Source organism: Hakea prostrata, chromosome 7, assembly GCF_041222555.1.
Source record: "Hakea prostrata isolate BN-2017 chromosome 7, UWA_Hpros_2, whole genome shotgun sequence".
NCBI lineage: Eukaryota > Viridiplantae > Streptophyta > Magnoliopsida > Proteales > Proteaceae > Hakea > Hakea prostrata.
The window spans coordinates 13,111,521-13,134,311 of NC_142606.1; the positions used below are offsets into that span (position 1 = coordinate 13,111,521).

The window sequence follows — 22,791 nt, forward strand, 5'->3', positions numbered from 1 at the left end:
GAAGAGGTGAACCCAACTCCAAGAAGTGGAGGTCCTTACTCTTTTTCGACTTTTGGGGCCACCGCACGAGGGCAGGTGTCTTACATGGACAAAATACCCATGTGTGTTTGAGTTTGGATCCTCCTCTTGGAAGGACTCTCTCAACAAGTGCTTAATGAGTTATCGAATTTAGTCAAGTATAAATATTTCAATATGAAAGACTAATTCATGGCTGAATAACTCATTGAACATGCATTAAATACGCAAGACTGTCAAGCAAAATTTCGATCTTGACTGTTGAATATCAATGGCTGAGATCCAAATCTCGATCCAAAGGTCGAGAATGTTTTACTTGACAGTACTGCACGTTTAATGCGTAGGACTGAAGCAAGGTCCTTCTCCTACAGGGTGTATAAATTTCTCCAAGTCATTGGGATCCTATAAAATTTTGAAAGGATCCATTACCGCCAAAAATAAATCAGACATAAAGGGCATTATTTTGAATTGGTAACGTACATAATTCTTTCCGGAAAAAAGAGGGTAATAATGGCGTTTAAGTAAATAGACAAACCAGATGTCTATAAAGTTATATCGATTTTTATTTCCACGTGCCACACTCTCATTGGTTAGGTTTTGTCTTTTTGTCCGAATCTGATGCTCTCGCTCGTGCAGTGCGTCTTTATTAACAACGTCAGTTAAAAATTTACGTTCGAAACGTCAGGTGGGGTCAAATTTGCCATGAACAACAGCACGAGCTCTGCAACTCCTGAGCTCAGACGCAGAGAAAGACTCATTTGAAGAAATCTCTGCAACCGAATCTTTTTTTTCCCTAAAAGATTTCTAACTTCTAACCCAAGATGGGTTCTTTAAAACCGTCGTTTTTTGTTGACCTAAATGTTCTCCCTGAGCGTATTACACCCAAAATCGAGCCCAAGCTCGAACCCCATGACGAAGAACCAACGCCAAGCTCCGTTTCTAATTCTGAGGTTGTCCAAGAAATCTCTCCGGTTTCAGACATTACTACCGATGACGATGACAGTAATGTCTACTCAGAATACCACCGGATTTCACAGCTTTTCCGGACGATTTTCTCCAAGAAGCTGCAACAGTATTCCGATTTATCGGTTGTGGATCCGAATACACTTGCAATTGTTCCTCAGCCCAAGGAAGAAAGTGTCTCTGCGGGTGCCTTGACTTGCATCCAACAAACTCGGTCCGCTGAGATGGTTAGGGTTACAATTTCTAGTGTTGAGGACGCCATACTGTCTAAGAATCTTGTGAGGACAACGAGGATGCTATATGATTCTCTGCGGATATTTTCGGCGTTGGAGGAGGAAAGGGGGAAAATTGTTGGTAAGAGAACGAGAGGGGATTTGACAGCTGCTTCGTTGATGAGAGGTAAGGGTCTGTGGCTACACAGGGACAAACGTATTGTTGGTTCGATTCCTGGTATTGAAGTCGGTGATGTGTTCTTCTTCCGGATGGAAATGTGCGTGATTGGACTCCATGGTCAGCCTCAAGCTGGAATCGATTTTATCACTGCGACTCATAGTAAGAGTGGAGAGCCGATTGCGACAAGCATTGTCGTGTCTGGTGGGTATGAGGATGATGAAGATGCGGGTGATGTGCTAATCTACACTGGTCATGGTGGGCAAGATAGAAAATTTGCTAGGCAACGCGTTCACCAAAAGCTTGAAGGGGGCAATCTTGCATTGGAGCGGAGCAAGTATTACGGGATTGAGATACGGGTAATCCGGGGGATCAAACATGAAAGAAGCATTACCAGTAAAATATATGTTTATGATGGTCTCTATAGAATTGTTGATTGTTGGTTTGATGTTGGTAAATCTGGTTTTGGTGTTTACAAATATAAGCTTGTGAGGATGGCTGGGCAACCTGAAATGGGCAGTGCTGTACTAAAATTTGCGTGGAACCTGAGAACGGAACCTTTGGCAGCCAGGCCATTAGGTTACCTTAGTCTTGATATTTCCAAGGGGAAGGAAACGTTGCCTGTTTTTCTGTTCAATGACATAGACTCGGATCAAGGTCCAATGCATTTTGAGTATCTTGCGAAGACCGTATTTCCACCTTTTGTTTTTCAGCAGATGAGTAGTTGTTTTGGGTGTCATTGTGTTTCTGGTTGTTCCTCTGGTTGTTTGTGTGCTCAGAGAAATGGTGGTGAATTTCCTTATGACAGCAATGGAATTCTCATGATGGGGAAGCCTTTGATACTTGAATGTGGCAGTTTTTGTCGCTGTCCCCCCAGCTGTCAGAATCGTGTGACTCAGAGGGGTTTGAAGCATCGACTGGAAGTGTTTAGAACAAGAAAAACTACCTGGGGAGTTAGATCCTTGGATTTGATTCCAGCTGGTTCCTTTATTTGTGAGTATACTGGCATCATGCTTACGAAAGAGCAAGAGGCATTATTTACAATGAATGGTGATAGTTTGGTCTATCCAAGTCATTTTCCTCAGAAATGGGTGGAATGGGGGGATGTATCAAAAGTTTTCCCTGAATTTATGAGGCCATTAGTCCCCTCTATGCCACCATTGGATTTTGCATTGGATGTGTCAACGTACAAAAATGTTGCATCCTATCTCAGCCATAGTTCTACTCCAAATGTTATGGTGCAGTATGTACTGTATGATCACCTTAACATATCGTACCCTCATCTCATGATTTTTGCATTGGAAAACATCCCACCTTTAAGAGAGCTCTGCCTTGATTATGGAGTGGCTACGACTCTGAAGGACACAGCTCATATGACTAAATGATTATGAAGAGGTGGCAGATATTTTTTGTTTTGCAGTTCTGTCCTATTTTGTTTTTTTCTCCTAAACGAAAATGATGCTTCAGCTTACTTATGGGATCAACTCAACTTCCTCTCAAGGTAATTGTTATATATTTTTAGTGGTAGACATTTATTTTCCCTTTTAGCAGTTTGGTTTTTGGTAAAATGCTTCTTTTCTTTATTGCTTTCTAATTGATTTGTTAGTCTTCTCTTGTGGGGTCTTGCTAATTAATCACAGATGCTTGTTTCCCATACAGCTTCTAGTATGTGTCTTTTGCAGTTGTATCACTTAAAGCATTGTTTATTTTATGGTTTGTGGATAATGATATTCTTCATATACTTTTTACTATTATTGTGCTTCATTTTGGTTCATTGACTACATTTTTCTGTCCTGGTACATTTTGTATACTGCGCATCTTCATAGAACAGCCCATCTTTTGTGTCAAGATACAGCATAAATGCTTACTTGAGTGGAGATAGAGAAGTGGGAGGATTGTACTACCCCTACTGTCACTTCATGTATCATTTGTCTTGAGTTCTCTTCTTCTCCATTTGTCATTGTTACACAAAGTGTTTGAGTGAACGTCTGTCAGAGTTAGGTTTCATGAGATAAGTATAGCAGCCAACGGTCATCTTCTTGTATCCTATTCATAGGGTACTTTAATTTGTTAGAGAATCATTGACAATATGGTAAATTCTACACCAAAATTGTGGTTATAATATATTTTTCTTTGCTTGATATTATCGACTTGAGGGCGGGCTCGGTTCAAAGGTAAGGTTGCTCTATTGTGACTAAGTGGTCACATGTTCAAGTCTGGAAACAACCTCTTACGTAAGTAGGGGTAAGGCCCTCTCCAAACCCACAATGCGGAAGTCTTGTACACTGGGTACACCATTTTTTGATGTTACCAACTTACATTAAGTTCTAACTTCTTACTATTCCCTTTGGCCGTTTATTATTTTTGCTGCTTTTCTCCTGCTGTTTTCTTCAAAGCAATCAATGATATGCTTTGGGAAGTCATTGCTGCTGCTTATTCTATTTTTAGTTTCTTCTGCATTCTTTTCCCGTTAACAGCACTTGCTGTCTATCCATTAAAATGGTTGGAATACTAATTGTTATATTCTGTGGTAACCATATGCATGACAATGACCTGCACATGGTCTTTATTACTTAGTAAAAACACACGGTAGGGTCACCAACTATCTGTGTAGTTAATTTGGTGGGTTGAGGGAAATAAAAAGCTGTCTGTTGGAGATATATTCATTAAATAAATGGTTTGCAAATGTTGGTGATTGAGGTGTATGATAGTTCTTGTCAACAATTGGAAACGGAAATTGAAGTTCTATAGTAGAGAAAGTATATAGTGGGTTTGTTCAAATTAGGTCTTATATCTTTTTGCATTGTTTATGGATGGCGGCTTGGTACATATATCAGGCACTATTATCACTGTTCAGAAAATCAAAATGGGAGGGATGCAGTTGAAAGGTGCAATGGGTGTGTTGTGTGATCTACAGTTTCCTTTAGAACTCAAAAGGAAAACTTGTTGGAATACCATATAGCCAGCCATGACACATGGTTCAAGATGGTGGGCTTTTGGAAGGCCCCACATTGATGAACAAAGTGTGATGGAGATGAGGATGTTGAGGTGGATATGTGGCAAGGCTAGGGAAGATAAGTAAGGAGTGGCCACATTGACTGGAGTTGAGAGGTGCCCCCATACATGAGAAGCTAGAAGAGATTCATTGGAGATGGCATGGTCATGCTGAGAAGGCATTGGGATGCACCACTATGAATGAATTATTGATTCAGATCGATGGATCTTAAAGAGCTAGAGGCAAGCCTAAAGAACTCTAGGAGAAGTTTTGAGGAAAGATATTCATACTTTGGGCTTAGTCTCAACTACGGTTTTGAAAGAAATTATTGGAGGGCTAATAGTCATGCATCTGACCCAATTTGATGGTTAATGCTGAGCATTGTTGGCATTGTTGTGGCTGGATTCAGTGTGGGGGCTGAGTATAGGGCTATCTGTCATACTGTAATTGAATCAATGTGGTTGAGGTCATTGATTCCAGTTACTGAACTTTTGAAGGTGTTCTGTGTAATCAAGTTGTTTATCTACATTGTCGACAATGTGAAGTGTCATGTATAGATTAAATATTTGAAATCTTCTAAATTATTTAAGGAATGCAGCTGTTGTGGCTCATGATGGCTGTCTTATTCTGCAATGAATTGATGTAGTCGAAATTGTTGATTTTGGAGTTGGATTTTCCAATTACCAAACTCATGAAGATGTTTTGTATTAGTCAAGCTGTTATCTGCATTGCCAGCAACACAATGTTTTACGAAAGGTATTCCACCCAAAAAAAAAAAATGTTCGATAAAAGGATTAAACATTTGGAGGTGGGTTTTCACTTTATGAGGAATGCTGTTTTGAGGAAGTTGATTGTTACCCCATTTTTTCTCCTGCGGTTCGGCAAAGAGTTTTGTACAATGAAATTTTTAGAAGTGTAAGTGGAGGGAGATTTATGCATAAATTGGCAGTTGCCCATGGTATCTGGAAATTGTTGGAGCTTGCGGATGTGAATGAGTAGATTTAGGTTTTTCAAACCTGAGTGATGTATTGTTAGTGAAGGGCATAGAAACTTTGCCAAAGGATTAACCTCTTAAGGATATTTAAAACACTTCACTATTTGCAGCAAATGGAGAGAGCTAATGGAGTGAGTTTACATGTCAATTTGGGAAGCAGAGGAGTTATGCATAAATATGGAAAAACTGATACGTGAAAGTATAATTTTGCTTTACCGCAGGATAGATACTGGTAGATTTTCCAACATAATTCAAGGGGAGCAGAAATTTGTCTAGCAGTCATGACTGAGATCAATCTGGTTAAAGTGCAAAAGAATGTAATATTGACGTAAGTGGGCAAACCTGGGGAGAATCCTGCTTTGACCTGAATTAAGAAACAAAACTCACACATATGCATGTGCAGATACACACACACACACATATGCATGAGCACAGCAGATGCATGAAGGCGAGAATTCATGTCACATAATTGTGGTGGATAAAAACCAAAAATATGAATGCTTGACAGCTGATGGATGTCCTTGTAGAAATGACTGGTACAAACCTATGGTTGAGATTTGAGTACTTTTCCAAATTCTTTTGAGTATCAACAAAAAACCTTAATGAGGACAATAATTACGTTTGAGCAAATGAAAACATCTTGAAAGGAATCAGCAAAGATTCCTGTAGCGGCAAAGTGGCCCCATTGTCAATATACACTCTTTTCTTTTAGGTCATAGTCACCTGATCAAATCATCTAATCAGTATTATTTTCTATTGATATTTTTCCTCCATTGCATGGCCGAAGTCTACACTAGGATAATCCAACTGATTTGAGTCAAACCTTATCCTTGCAGGTTTCAGTGGGGAAAAAATGAATTTATGGGTTGCCTCCACTTACTTTGCACATAGATCAGGGCACAAGAAGATATTATGGTGAAAAAGGCGTGTCTTTTTGCACCCTTTGTTGCAATTTAGCGTTGAAAGTCTAATTTTATGGGCAATGGTTGTCCTTTATATGAACAATAAAAAGTAAACTACATGAGTGGATGAATTCTATTCGATAGAAGTGGTGATCCACTAGAAATATTCAAGCCAGTTGTGAGAAGCAAATAGAGTGGGAATTTTATTGCAACTATGTGTTTGTTGTTGCACGTGAAATTTTATTAGAAACAACCTGACTATTTTCAAAAATATTAGAACTTGAGAGAGTGTTTTCAACCATAAAACTTATATCCTAATTTTTTTCATTTTCCTTCATGGTGGGATTATGATTATCTTTGATTTGTTATTACAGTGATTCTTACCAATTTAGAGTGGCAGGTGTCCTGGGTCTTCTCTGCAACTGTAGGTATTGAGGTCTGCCTTCCTTTCCAGGCAATTCTCACAAAAATTAGGAGTTAGGAGGAAACCTCACTTATCATGGAAATATGAACATGAGAGGAAAAAAACTCCTTTTTAGGCAGATGTCAAATCCTAAATCTGGTCCCAGGTAGGATCATATTTATAGGTCTTAAAGAAAGAAAGAATAGTGAGAATGTTATGATGTCAGTAAATCAATTCTTATCAAATCAAATATTGCTTAGCCCAATGATGAAAAGTTGGGGAATCCTGATTGAGAATGAGGAAAAGAAGAAGAATAGAAGAAATGGAGAACAATCATTCTCTGACTTACATACTAGATCCTGTAATTCCAACACTGAAGAAGGAAGTGTCTTTGATGTGTACAACGACTAGCTTAAAGGATGGATTTTGAAGATTTTTTTTTTCCTCCAACTTGCTATTTCCTACTAGTTAAATTCTAAGGATGTTCTTTTCTCTGGTTCATTCTGCTGGAAAAGAAGATTAATCGTGATTGACCAAACATGTATCTGTCCCAATTCATTCACGCGGAACACAATATTGCCATAACATTTTAAGGTCATGATTTCATCTCTGGTTTCCCAACGGCCATGGATTTGAGATCTCGTGGGATCTCAGCGAGTTAGTATAAATTTTTTCAAATTTTTACACTGGTGAATTTTGGTGACCATATAATCAACATGGGTCTAAAACTTGACATCCAGCATATTCAAAACCTTCTAAAACATTCTCTTTCCCCTTTTGGGGCTTTTGGTTGATTATTATTTCATTGATCCAAAAAAAAGAACTTCTAAAACACAATGGAAACATTAATTTTTGCAATTCAAACCCAAAATGGTACTCTGACTGCAGACCCTAGGTAAGCACTCTATGGTGTTTGGAATAGATAATTAATGGTGTAAAAACAACTTATTTAAGCATTAGGAGTTTCAAAGAACTCAAAATGTAAACCATTTTGAGTATGAGGCATCATATTCATAATCTTCCATACTGATGGTTTGTCATTTTGTTAATAAATGGAAACTTGGGAAGAGACAAAAACTAGACTAGTATTAGTGTGTAACAAGCATGGTTTAAGATCTCCATCTCGAGGCCCATCTCGCCCACTCAAGAAAGAGAGTTAAGCTCAGGATCTCATTGAGTTGGTGGAATTAATTTTCCTAACTTGAAGGTCCAACTTAAGGGGTATTAGGGGTCATTTGGGGCTGAAACTTGCTGTACAGCCTATTTCAGCCCTTCCACCTCAGAACCCAGGTGGGAAATGAATACACTGAAATGAAACCTTAATTTGGTCTGTTAATTGTACTCATCATTGTATACTCATACATTAATGTTCAAATTTCATAATTCAAACACGTCCAATACAGCAAACATGTCTATAGTTGATTAAAAAGTTCAAATGCTAATCCAATCATCAAAGTTACAACTCAAGAGTTAAAGACTTGACACCCTATGTATAAGCACATCGTCTTGTCTCGCACATCATCTCATCTTGCTAAATGGAAAAAGAAGGATATCTCGTGAGATCTCAAGAGTTCTCCTACCAAGTCCTACCATCTAAGAGTAGTTTGTGATGAAACAACTAGCAGGGCAGGAACTATTCTTGAATCTGGAATTCTTAGTCTTTAAAGTTTGTTGCTTGATTTTGCAGCTTTAATTTGAATCCCAAGCATTTAATCTTCAAATGGTGTGATATGTACCAAAATAAAATGCACCAAAACCCTCAATTGGGAGGTGTTTTTCCTTCACAGTAGAGCAAGACAGGGAAGGTTTTGAGTTGAGGCTGAAACGTTGTCAAGGCAATGCCTTTTATAGCCTTGGTTTTGTCTGAGTTGAATTGAGATCAATATTTAATCAGAGATCTCTGTGACATATGAGATCTTGACAGTGATTTTACAAATCCTATGTTGCCTACTGTCTCATCTTTTGAGACTTCACAAGGCTGATATTTTTATAAGATCATGCCAAGATCTTGTTGGCTGAATGGATCTCTTAATGAGTTTAGAGCAAAACTTTGGTAGTCAAAGGATTTGAATGGAAGACAAATATAGTTTATTTTGACATATTCTTTCCAATTGCTAGAATAGCTGCGATAGAGTGACGATTGCTGTTGTATCAATATATAAATTAGTTACACATCAAGTGGTAAAAAGGGTTTCTAAACTGATGCTTGGAAGAAATTTATCTAATACAATCTGAAGACTATGTTATAACAGGATAGAGAGGAGAGAGTATGCAAACTTGGTAATCTAGCATGGACAACATCTTAAAAGATCAACACATAAATACGCTATACCACTTGTCGATGGGAAATCATAATTCATTCACTGGCTAGCTCACCTGCCAAGGCTGCAGTGAATAGTGACTCATAATGGATGAACATACATGCTACTGAGTACCGATGTCATCCATTAGACCAATATTTGGGATACAGGGTAGTCCAGGTATTGTGGTGGATTCCAATCTCAGGGATGTCAGATTTAATGGTCCACATTTTTCTTGAATCTTTCTCTATAGGAGAATTCAGTCGAAGGACCAAACAACTCCAGAATTGAAATAGAAAAACTTGCTAGTTTTGATAAAATATGTCATTTCTAGTATTTCCTAAAACTTGTTTTTAACTATATGGGTTGCTTCACTGCTTCAGTGAGTCCTAGTTATATATTCCTGACTCCCTTTGGGTAGCTATTATAGAATATGCCTCTCATATCTTTGATTGGTTTATTTCTGTCTCTTATGACCTAGTTATATGCACTTTTATGTTGTATGCATGAATGTTGAGTGTTTCACTTGGAACCTGTGGAAATGTCAGTCAGAAGGATAAATGTTGATACCCTATCTGTTCTTTCTTCTTGTTTTTGTATCCTTTATTTCTTTCTTCTTTTTTGGACCCTCTGATTTTTCACTTAAGAGTTACCGCTTTATTATTACTGTTTGTTTGTCTAGAAGCAATTTTACCTTATTACATAATGTATCAACATATGTTCAAATTTCAAATTTAGATAATAAACACCCAGAAAAGAGTAAGAAATAAGGGATTCGAATAAATTGATTGCCAAAGATTTTGTTCATTTATTGTGGTCTTTCATATCTAATCATATAGTACATTTTCATGAAAATGCTGAAATGGTTCACATTTTTCCTTTTTGTCATTTTGTAAGGGAAAAGGTTTTCCAGTCAGTGTAACATACGCTATCCCCCCCCCCCCCCCCCAAACCAAAAAAAAAAAAAATGAAACTTCTCTCCTCATTGACTATGTGAATACTGTTCCTCATGCCGTTATTGATGTGGCAGTGCTCGTATGAGTTTAGTTTATTGTTTGATTCTTTCTGAATGTTTTCCCAAATATTTGCCATTTTAAAAAGAAAAACACCACTGAATCTGAAAATTGTCAGATGGCAGTTGAAAATGCCTAGGAACTGTTTTATGTTGGAATTAGCACATTGCTTTTTCTTTTTTCTTCTTTCGTTACATTAAACATCAATTATGTTTTCATTTTCCCTTGTCAAAGTCTGAATTATTATCGATGTTACATAGCTTTCTTATAATTGCTATTACTAGCTTGGGTGGCTGGGCAGTTTCATAGGATTCTCTTATGTATGTTTCTATTCTTGTCATTAATAATCTTAGTTGGTTCTAAAGTTAACTGAAATATCTAATGCAGATGGTGTTTTTATTTTTATTTTTATGAACAGCAGTTTTAAGACCTCAGATAGCTACACCTCTCTTCATTTTTGCCATATAAGAGAAGACTGCAAATGCTGATTCAGGGGTCAGATTTGTAAGGTGTTGGCACCACGTTGATTGCAGGCTTTTAGCTAGAGCATGTGGCTCTGTAAATGAATGGCTATTGAAATTAAAAAGATTATATCTACCTCAAAAAGGGATGTTTATTCAGTGATCAAGGTGGAGTTTCCAGATAGAAGATCCTTCTGTGGACAGTGAGGAAGTCCATTCACCCCTTATGTTTTGTAACATGTTTCCTTTTCTGTATGTGCACCCCTGTACATATCAGTGAACATATTCCATGTCTGCTTGTGTAAATGTCTTTCCAAATTGGGTACAGGACTAACTTGTTACAGAAGCATGTACTTACATGACATAATATATATATGACTACGGGTCTCTTGGTGGATCACAGTTGTAGTCCCAAGGTCAAGGCACCAAAACAGCCTCTCAGCAAAAATTGCTGGGGGTAAGACTGCATAGGAAAATTGCTCCCCTTTTGACTCTACTTGTATGAAAGCCTTTGGCATCGGGTTCGCCGTTTTACTACAGGTCTCTTGGTTAACTTTTTTCTTGTTCCAATCTTATAGTAGGGCATGCAACAAGCAGGAGCTGTTTATGTCAAATGAGAATGTATATATGGCATTTGAGATGGATACTTATTACTGTTTATGAGAATCTTTACAGTAATGGATTTGAAGGTGCTAGTTAGTTACATAAATTTAGTTTTTTTTGGGGGGGGGGGGGGGGGGAAGGTGTCTGTGGTTGTGTTGCTTTTAAATGAGAATGGTGGTAGACCATTCTTAAATGTCCGTGGTGTATTTGATTTGTGACAAAGAGTGCAAATTAAGCAACCACCTGTGGAATATAAGCTTTGCTTTTTGTTGTAGAAAAGCATAAAATTGAATAAAAGGGTGAAACACATTAAGCAAAAGCCAGAGTAGCTGAGCCATGAAGAATTGTGGAGAAGGAAACCAAGAGGAAGGGAGTGCAGATATCGATATCTCATGGTTAATTAATCATTTTGTGTCCCCAGCAAGCTGTGATTATAACCCCATGGATCATATCAAAATGGAAGGGAGGAATGTTGGGGCTGCAACAAACATCCGTCACAGTCCTGAAGGTAAGTCACAAAATTGCTGTTCTATCAACATTTATGTGAATAACAATGTTCAAGGTGTAAACAACTCCATTTTATTGGGAAGCAAGGTGATGATGAGGGATCCTGGAATTCATTCATGTTGGGGAGACTGGAATGTGGATAATGAAGATTCAAAACCAAAACAGAGGAAAAGGAAGATGAAGAAGAGAAAGAAACTAGATGTTACTGTGGGGTTTAGGAAAAGGAAGATGAAGAAGAAGAAGAGAAAGAAACTAGATGTTACTCTGGGGTTTTGTCTAATGTTCTTCTGTGTATTTCTGTTTATTCTGCTTGTAGTGTTGTTATGCTAGTGTTAATTTTTCTGTTTTCTATTCTTGTTTTCAGCGCTCTCAGAAAAAAAGAATTTTGTTGCAAATCATTATATATGTTTGATGATTTACAGAAACATTGCAGAGAAAGTCCAAGAACATAAATGACTAATCATATTGTAGACCATAGAGTTGAGATGAGCTACCCAATTTCAAATTGTTATTCATCTTTCAGATATGGTGAGTTTGATTGGATTAGCACGTAACAGAACCAGTGAGTGATTCCATACAATCTCATGTTACGGATCATATATCTCAGATGAACAACTAATTTATGTTCTGCAGAAAATAAAATAAAATACAATTTATGTAGCATGTCTATGAACCCAGAAACTATTTGCTTTGTTACCTTTATTTGAGTATCTCTTCTCTCAAAGTGAGTGGAAGAGGAGTATTTTTGTTTTGGCCAAAAAAACAGAGTGGAAGAGGATCTCTTTCTTCCTTTTCCTTTTTCTTTTTCTCTATTTTAAGTAAGGTATAAAGGGTGGTCGGGTGGGATTGGGAATTCCTTCGGATCTCTCAGATCAGAGGGATACTTTAAAGAGGCTTGGGCTCAAGATATTGGCTTCGAGGGTAAGTTAGGGTCAAAATATTCTGGTCCGGAAGCAAGGACAAATGCGGGCCTAGGAATATTGTTTGTCCCTTCTGACTCATCTTTGATTTTTTGGCACTAATCCCTGGTTCTGATTTTTAGTCTTGATGATTCAAATCTAATCGTGGCCAATCAAGGACATAGAGAAGGCCATTAGGGACACGGACTGGGCCATCAAAGATAGGGATGGGGCCATCATCGCCTGGGACAATGCCAATCAGAGACAATAGTAGAAACAGGGATAGAGATTGGCCAACCCATCTCGACATAGCCCAATTAGGGACAATCAATGCGGAATTGGGCTTGGCTTAGTCCAAGGTGCCGAAATGGACTTAACTAAGAAGATTCAACACTGGAATTGGCTTTGTAAAAACCCAGTCTAGCCCGTCCCTATTGTAAACCTACGAAGAGTGAAATCTAGATCATCTCCGGGGCTTAGGTGGTAATGATCAATAGCTGAGATTCGATTATTCTTGATGGTATATATAATAGTTCCATGTCCCCCTCTTTTCTCTTAATATTATAAATGTTGGGATATAGACTTTAGTGGTTAACTGAAATTGAATAATACCTAAATTACATCAAATAAATTTGTATTTTGTACTTAATTCTAAGAAGATGAAATGACTATATCACCCCCTCAAATCTAATTATTATTTTTTTCTTATTCGTATAAAGACGTCTTTTATATATAAGAAATTGGGTATGGAGATATTACATATGCCTGCCAGGGTTGCAACCCACGACCTCTCTATTGAAAAACAAAATTCTCAACCATTCCATTAACCTTTTATTGGCCTAATCGAATTATTCTGTGCTTGTATTTCATTGACTTGTCATCAACTTCTCATGCAAGGGAGAGCAATCAAATAGCCAAATTATACTCTCCCGACGCTTTTTCACTCTAAGTAAGACTAGAGTACTTTTCACGGTACATATTAATGTGAGACCTATATTTGAATAATAATAATAATAATAATAAAATTTATAAGTGAGACCACAGTAAGTCTCACATGGGCCCCACCAAACGCGGTGATCCGGATTCGATGCAAGGACCGTGCTCTCCTTGCTCATAACAAAAAATTGAACGTGTTTGGCACCATAAAGAAAATATATTATACCTTATTACTTATATTCTGTGGAGATCTGATCTAATTTAATATATTAATTAATGTAGAAATTTAATTAGCTCACCAACATTGATTAAAAAATTGGTTAAGTCAATGGATCTGCTCCCGTAAGTGTGGGATCCATGAAGACTTGTATTTTTAACTCTTTGGTTTTAATTAAAGGCAAATGCCCCTATCAAATTTAATAGGCATGGTGAGGACTTATTCTTGCATAGATTAGAGTAACTTAATTTAATAATTTAGATATATACAATTTAATTAAATAAGGTTGTCTAACATGAATAATTAGCTCTTGATAAGACATTTATGGAAACGTGATCATCACATTGATGACCCATTTAGTATCATCTCTTGATATTATTTGATACTAATTAGCTTCTTTTAAGGGCTAAAATTCATTGTTCAACGGCTAAAATTCTCCTTCTATTTATTAAATCTTTTTTAATAGAAAAATATGAAATGGAAAAAATAGGATAACCCAAAAAAAGTCCACATCTTTTGGGTCCCCCATTGGGTCCAACTACCAATGTATATTATGTCGCTGAACATTTCGGCAAAAAATCGACATGTCGCTCAAGGGCGACATGAAACCCAACATCAAAACGACATTAACAAAAAATCGGCGAAAGATCGACAAAAATCAAAGCTTTCTCCTTCACCTTCTCCGACTTTGACACTCATAGCCCTCACCACTACAACTATTTCTTCCGGTATCTCTCTCGTTTCAGATGAAGCACAGCCTTTATCAAAAATTTGCACGGTCAATTCTAGATGAAATTTTTGATCTCCTTTTAGTCCTTATGTCAGTGAAATTGCACACTTTGATCTATAAATTTTCCATATCAGTTTGGATTAGTTGCAGATGTTCAATTATAGATGAAGAAAACAAACGTGAAGTAGTAGCAAGATTCGAGTAACTCCAGCAATTTTACGAAGGTTCCACCACCAAAAGTCAACGAAATGTAAGTAAAATGTCGCCATGTCGGTGGTGTCACCAGCTAACCGACACACAATTTTTAACATATATTTCGAACCTTGGCAACAACTTGATTGTTAACATTTGAATTTATTTGGAAGTCAAGAAAATAAAATGCGATGGTAATAAAAATTTTTAGAAAAATGATAAATTTTTTTTAATATACATGCATGACTATATAAATAAATCTCTTTTCAAATGAGTATCTTTCTCGGTTATAGGTAAAGTTGAAAATAATGAAAATAATTATAACCAGAATGAAAAAAGAGTGAGCATGACTTGATTATGACACGCAACCATACATGGTCTCACGGTCCACACTCTAATGAACATTTTAGGGTTTTCATTTGTGATACGTAGATATCTCCTTACGATGTTTAGATTGTGACATACAACATTTTCTAGATCTAATGACTATAAATAAATATGAAATAAAAGGGATCACAATTATTTAATTCTAGTTAATGGTAGGATAGTCAAGCGGTTAACAACCCAACCTCTCATGGGGAGGTCTCGGGTTTGCACCGATATGGCGGCACATAAATTAGTAATATTTCCCCCCTCATAATATCAACTAGCCAACTCCAAAATTATTTAATTCCAAAGGACCATACTGCGAGACATTCTAAACCGCCGGATCCAAATTGAGATCTAGATTGACTGGACTGAAGCTTTTCCGCAAGATCTCCCGGGGATTTAGAAAGAAAAAGATTTCGTGATTCAACCCCGAGGGATGGCTCAATTGGGAAAGCCCAACGCTTCCACATAGGAGATCAGAGTTCGAATCCGCTCGAGGCCATGGACGAAGCCCCGCCGGGAGGATGTAGTAGTGGTGAGCACAAGCTGGACCTTGCTTAAATGCGCATGACTGACACGTGATACATTTGGATCCGTCGGATCAAAATTTCGAGATTGAACCATTGATATTTAACGGTGGTCCGGAATTTCGCTTAACCGACTGAAGCAATTTCGCATTGTCCAGTTGCAGTCAGAGGGGAATAACTAATAAGTATAGTGGGGCCCAGATAGCAAATAATTAGAAAAAGCCACCGTTGTTAGGTGAGAGCTGAAGCATAGTGTCGTTCCTCCACCTACTGACCTACCTAGTATTGCTTATCACGACAATTCGAATTTCTGGTTACCAAAAAAAAAAGACAATTCGAATGGAATTTCTGAATTCTCTGGTCACGCAATAACGGCAATCTCGCAATTTCGGGCGCGAAACTGGAACGGAACGTTGGTTGGTGATCTTACGTGGCAGAGACTCGAAGACGCATCAGCGAATCATCCTACCTGGCACATAGGCCGCGAGCTACCGACACACAGAAGGGCGGCTTTGAATCCTAACGTGCGCCAGCTTGTCTAAATATTTATATTTTTATATTTTTATAAGCACGTTCATCTCCTCCTTAATCCTTTAGTTTCAATGAACAGAGAGATACTCTGCAAAACTACCGAAACGGAAAGATCCAAAAATCAGTTTTATGTAAGTTCAGTTTCGATTCTTCTTCCAGTCGTAACTGAAACCTTTGAGTAGATTATTGATTAGATCTGATTCGAATTTCTTGAGAACTGTGATATGGAAAGATCCAAGGTTTCCCTCTTTCTTTTTCTTTTTTCTTTTCTCCTCTGAATTTAATATTGGTTCTTTTAAATCGTTATAGACTTATAGTGTTGTGTAAATTCCTGGAGTTTGATTTAGTATTGGGGGATTTTAATTTGGTCATTCTGGGTTTATTCTGCAAGTGGCTCTGATTCTTGCCTTTCCAGTTCTGTTTAGTGTTTTTCCACTGAGCGAGCTTCCGTACTCCGTAGGATTGGGGTTCGTTTCAGTTCTTGTCGAAGGTATGTTAACCTTGATCTACTAAATTGTCACCATAAGATAGGTTCTGTAATTTAACGAGCTCATACTGTTTGCAGCATCTGACCAGTTCTATAATCTGATTTTCTAGGGTTTCCGATGGTAGAATTTAGCTTTAAGAACCGAATCTTGAATACCCATTTCTTATCTTTGTTGTGACCCATCGCTTCCAGCCCACTTGGTGTCTCTATCTGATGAGACGTCGCTTGTCGGAGTGCAGCTCTCCTGAGCTATTGATGAAGGCTAGCGGAAAGAATCAACCGTCTCGCTTCTTTTGGCTTCTTTCCTTTTCAGGGTTGCTATGGGTAGTATTCTTTTGCTTCCATTTTCTAGGCTTTGGTCGTGGTTCCATCGATGAATTTGTAAGGCTAGAGCCTGATCCTTCCCAAATCCAGCCATCCACCATCGATGAATTCGTAATGCTAGAACCTAATCCTTCTGAAACCCAGCCATCCAAGGCCAGTCGTCCATCACCGGAGAGTCATCCGTTTATGAAGGCATTGAGGACAGCAGAGAACAATAGTGATCCTTGTGGGGGAAGGTACATCTATGTCCATGACCTACCTCCACGGTTCAATGAGGATATGCTCAAAGAGTGCAAGAGTCTTAGTCTCTGGACCAATATGTGCAAGTTCACCACTAATGCTGGGCTTGGCCCCCCATTGGAGAATGTTGAAGGGGTTTTCTCTAATACTGGTTGGTATGCCACTAACCAGTTTGCGGTGGATGTGATCTTCAGCAATAGGATGAAACAGTACGAGTGCTTGACGCGAGATTCTTCGATTGCTGCTGCCATTTTTGTTCCATTCTATGCTGGTTTGGACATATCCCGCTACCTTTGGGGTTACAACACCTCTGTTAGGGATGCATCATCTCTAGCTTTGGTGGATTGGCTTGTCAAGACACCTGAGTGGAAGGTTATGGGTGGTAGGGATCATTTCCTGGTTGCTGGCCGGATAACATGGGACTTCAGAAGATTAAGTGATCAAGATTCTGACTGGGGTAGCAAGCTTTTGTTTCTTCCAGCTGCCAAGAACATGTCTATGCTTGTGGTTGAATCAAGCCCCTGGAATGCCAATGACTTTGCCATACCATATCCTACCTACTTCCATCCGGCAAAGGATAATGATGTTTTTGTGTGGCAGGATAGGATGAGGAGATTGGAGAGACCATGGCTTTTCTCATTTGCTGGAGCTCCGCGTCCAGGCAATCCAAAATCAATTCGATCCCAGATCATTGAGCAGTGTAGGAATGCCAAGGTGGGTAAGTTACTAGAATGTGATTTTGGGGAGAGTAAGTGTCATTCTCCCAGCAGCATAATGCAGATGTTCCAGAGTTCTCTGTTTTGCCTTCAGCCTCAAGGTGATTCATACACACGAAGATCAGCATTTGACTCGATGTTGGCTGGTTGTATACCTGTGTTTTTCCATCCTGGCTCGGCTTACACACAGTACACTTGGCATCTGCCAAGTAATTATTCGAAGTACTCTGTGTTCATTCCAGAGGATGATATCCGTAAGGGTAAGGTTAGCATAGAGGAAAGGCTACTGCAAATTTCTCCAGATCAAGTGAAGATCATGAGGGAGGAGGTTATAGGACTTATACCAAGATTGATATATGCAGATCCGAGGTCAAGAATGGAGAGTCTTAATGATGCATTTGATGTAGCAGTGCAGTCTGTGATTGACAAAGTTACCAAATTGAGAGAGGACATCATTGAAGATCGCGAAGATCCTAATTTTATCGAGGAAAATGCTTGGAAGTATGCACTGTTAGAGGAAGGAAAACATGAGGTAGGGCCTCATGAATGGGATCCTTTCTTCTCAAAACCAAAGAATAATGGGGATTCAGGTGACTCTTCTTCTACGGAAGCTGCCAAAATTTCATTTAAGAATGAGTTTAGGGATAAATCATGACAGGAGGAGAACAATTTCCTCATATGAATTCCAGTCAAGCTTGAATCCGGTGGTGTAGCTTGAAAAAAAAAAAAGGGGGGGGGGAATCTAAGCTCGCTCCATGGGTGAAGGACAGCAAGTATGTTCCCTCACAGAAACCTTTCATTAAATTCTTGAGAAATTCCCATTGATCTTCACATACTGTTGTCAAACTTGGGGATAAATGTTCTCCTAATTCAATATAATTTTGTAAAAGAGGTGAGATTAGTTCCATTTTATGCTTGAATTTTTCACACAACAGATTTTGTAATCATTATTACTCATCGAGTTTCTCAACTCATTCCATATCATACAAGAATTAGGAATCAGAGATTGAAATGCAATATAATTCATCATTTTCTGTCAGGTCCATCCTTGTTCAATGCTTTTCATCATAGGAAGCAATCAAAATTTGCATGCAGTTCATCAACATTACTATCTTATGGTTTCTATCCCCTATGGCCCATCTGTTCATCCTTATTTACATGCAAACTAGGGGGCAAATATTGTATAAAAAAGTGAGATTGATTCCATTTGCCTATTTGGTATAAAGGTTTTTCACACATTATTAGTCAGTTTCTGGAATTCTGTCAAAAAATTGCAAGAATTAGGAATTAGAGATTAATCCAATATCATTGAAGAAAAAAAGAAGAAAAAAAAAAATCCCAAGCAAAGTTTGGTGGAAACCAAGTATGAGCCTCAAACATGCGACAAAAGCTACGCCTATGCAAAGCTTAGTCAAGGGGGAGAGATATGTGTTCTTTTGATATTTCTTCATCACACAATAAATGGAGACTCCTATGAGACTCATTGAGAGTTTCAGCTCTAATTCATTTTTTTAGTATTGAGAAATATATTCGCTCCTTAGAATGATGAAGAAGCAGTAGAGGAGCACTGTCTCTCCTCGACAAAAGGTGATCCAGACTCACTTAATGAGGTTGGCTTGCTGGCCTGTTACGCTTACTTTATGCCTAAACATGTAGACGTAGCTGTAATTAGTGGAGCTCAACTTCAGTAGTGCTGCACAATTAATGCGCAACTCCCAAACAATTTCATAGTTAGTGCTGGCTGAAGGCCCACAAAAATTAGCATTCCCAGATTCACGAGCTTCAAGGCAGAACACCAAACTTTTACAAAACAATTCCACCTGTAAACCCAGATCCAATAACATGCTTCAGCTCTTCGTTTTAGACTCTCTTGTCAAGAAAACCTGATTCGTGAAGTATAAGATATTTGACTTCAATCAATTTTTTTTCTCTTAATTTTTTTGGTCAATTAATCCCTTTCTGCACCAAAGAAACAACCTGAGGGCACATTTTGAATAATGAAGCATCAAAATGGGAAGTCTTCAATTAATTAATTTATTTCTTGAATAAAATGGAAGGATTGATATCTTCCTTTATTTTAACCAAATGAAACCATCTTCCCATTTAAGTTTTCTTTTTTCCAGAGAATTATCTGCAAGATTCACCTGCACAGTCTGGAAATTGGTTGCAATGATATGTTAATTTCAGGACTATTATGGGATTCAGTCGTAATAAATATATTTAAATATTTCTGCTATGAACACAATAAATGATCTTTCTATCTTTATATGATTAATGTTCTGTAGCAAACTCAAGGGTCTTGATGTAAGAGAAAATTAAATATGAGAGCTGACTCTACAGATTGAAATCCAAAGGGTTTTTTTTCTTTTCTTTTTCTTAACATGTTTTATCAGGTCAAAACGATTTTTTTTTTTTGTGTGGTGAGGAATTCCAGGTGTTTTCTCCCATTCGGATTGTTTAGTACCACCCAGTTTGCTCTGGATGTGATTTTTACCAACAGAATGAGATATCAAAACCTAAAGATTCAGGTGTTTTTTTAGTGATTTTTCTGCAGAAGCTGCCAAGAATCCATAGAAGAATGAGTTAAGGGATAAGTCATGACAAGAGGAGAACAATTTTCTGGGAAAAAAAGAAGAAACTAAACTCAGCAAACACCTTTCATGCAAAAACTTACAGCAAGTATCTTCAGATACTACACCAACTTAGTTTGGGTGAGATGTTCTTCTAATTCAATATAATTTTGTAACAGAAAGTGATATTGGTTCCCTTTCATACATTAGAGTTTGTAATCATAACTTGAATTTCTCAAGTCACGCCAAATCATGGAAGAATTAGGAATAAGAAACTCAAATGCAATATAATTCATCATTTTCTGTTAAACCTCCTTGTTTGATGCTTTTCCATCATAGGAAGCAATCAAAATTTTCATGCATGTAGTTCATCAACATGAGAATGGCAGTAAATATTAATTTTGTAATTAAGGGTTTGTTTGGTTACATGAATTCAGAGATTTCAAATCTCCAGATTCATGAATTCATGAATGCAAGATTTATATTTGTTTGGTTGTGAAAATCTTTGGATTCATGAAATTTAGAGATTCATCTTTTAACACTAAAACGTAAATATGTAGATTTATGGGTAATGGATTAAAATCCAGAGATTTCACCTCTATTATAAAAGCACTAAACATTTGCACATTCACAAAAATCACAAATGAATCCACATATTTCATTCCATAGATTCAGGTTAACCAAACAGTTAATTTATGAATTATGATTCCATAGATTTGAAATCTATAATTTGAAATCTTTAGGGTCTGTTTGGTTACATGAGTCTGAAGATTTTAAATATCTAGAGATTTCAAATCTATGGAGTCATAATTCATAAAATTCTAAAGCGCAATATAGTTCTGTGATTTTTGCGCTTTTATAGTAGGGGGTGAGATCTACATATTCACATTTTTAGTGTAAAAGGACGAATCCCTAGATTTCATAAATCCAAGGGTTTTCATAGCCAAATGGGGATAAATCTTGCATTCATGAATCCAAAGATTTGAAATCCCTAGATTCATGTAACCAAATAGGCCCATATTTAAAATCTCTAGATTCATGTAACCAAACAGAATTTGGATAATTATTCAATTCATTAAAAACAAAAAGTCTAGTTTAGTTCATATTGTTATGTGAGAAAATTCCGTTAAGTCATGCTTAGATAATTTCATAATTCCTGCATTGCCCTTAATCTCTTGTGACTTCCCGGATTGCCCCTAAAAATTGAATCCTAAATTTCATCATATTTCTTCCTCCATGAATTCCTCCTTGTAAGACAAGATATGATATAGAATTACACAACTAAAAGTATATTCATCAGTTCCTTTAATTAATTAACAATTCTAACGAAAAAGAGGTCATTGTCAGTTTGGTATAGTTTTGGAGTGTCTATGCTCTTCATTAATTATCTTCAGGTGTTTCTAAAATTTTTCCAAAAAAACAAAAGAAATATATATGTACATAATGTATGAACAAAATAATTTCTAAATTACCAGGAAAAATAAAAAATAAATGAAATATTCTTAAAATACCTCACGTGATTAGCATTTTTATAAAAATCACAATTTCAAACATTTATATATATATATATATATATATATATATATATATATATATATATATATATATATATATATATAAAAAAAAATATATATATATATATATATTATATATATATATATATATATATATATTGTTACAAAACGTGGTCAAAAGACAAAAAAAAAAAAAAAACAAAACAAATCAAACTAGAGCACAACTCTTGAGACAATCCTCTCTAAGGATGTCTGTCATTTCCTACGGGGGATTATTGAAAAAAACCTACTCATCTCTTCCAATTAGTCGCCTCTTAGACAACCAATCAGCAGCCTTGTTATTTTGACGCCTCACATGACTAAATCTAACATGGCATCGAGAAGCATATAGGCTTCGAATTTCAGCAACTAATCTTCCCATCGATCCTTGCTTGTTAACTTTTGGGTTCAGTAACATTATGGCCTTTAGAGAGTCTAATTCTATTTGGAGTGGCCATGCTCTCATATCCAACGCTACCTTTACCCCTTCTTTGATTGCGTGCATTTCCGCCTCTACTACATGGCATAGAGGAATCTTGATAGCAAATCCTCCTTTGAACAGGCCTTCTTGATCCCGGATCACCCCAGCTAATTGAGCATAGCATTCCTTCACTTTCACAGCAGCATCCGTGTTGCACTTAAACCATCCTCTTCTAGGGCATGTTCACCCTAAAACTTCCAACTCTTTGGCTCGATAAAATCTCTCGATCAAGAACAGGGCTTCCTTATGAACACACCATTCCTTGGTCTGGAAAAATCTATCTCATGGATATCTCGATTTCGCGATCCCAAAAGAAATTGTAGGGTACACACAAATCGCTTAGGCCAATCGTTGCTCCATTTGGCAGCAAACCCACAGATATTGGCATAGATCCATTCCTGCTTTTCGCACCTAAAAAACCATATTTGATATCGTGGTTTAACCATACGTTTCCAAATGCTTCTTACAAAGCA

The 22,791-nt window shown here is 37.3% G+C and overlaps 2 pseudogenes across 7 annotated transcripts; both read left to right on the forward strand.

Annotated features, from left to right (window-relative positions):
* Positions 1–708: 708 nt before the first annotated feature.
* Positions 709–11,098, forward strand: LOC149009900 (histone-lysine N-methyltransferase family member SUVH9 pseudogene; annotated as a pseudogene). Of its 2 annotated transcripts, none has more exons than XR_016174477.1 (2): positions 709–2,869; positions 10,394–11,098. The product of XR_016174477.1 is annotated as a histone-lysine N-methyltransferase family member SUVH9 pseudogene, transcript variant X1 (transcript). The 2 variants fall into 2 exon arrangements; XR_016174478.1 differs by having other exon boundaries at positions 10,397–11,098.
* A 4,920-nt stretch (positions 11,099–16,018) lies between these two features.
* On the forward strand, positions 16,019–18,447 carry LOC149009901 (xyloglucan galactosyltransferase MUR3 pseudogene; annotated as a pseudogene). Of its 5 annotated transcripts, none has more exons than XR_016174730.1 (3): positions 16,019–16,186; positions 16,363–16,437; positions 16,545–18,447. The product of XR_016174730.1 is annotated as a xyloglucan galactosyltransferase MUR3 pseudogene, transcript variant X5 (transcript). The 5 variants fall into 5 exon arrangements; XR_016174729.1 differs by having other exon boundaries at positions 16,373–16,437; XR_016174727.1 differs by having other exon boundaries at positions 16,019–16,437.
* Positions 18,448–22,791: the final 4,344 nt, after the last annotated feature.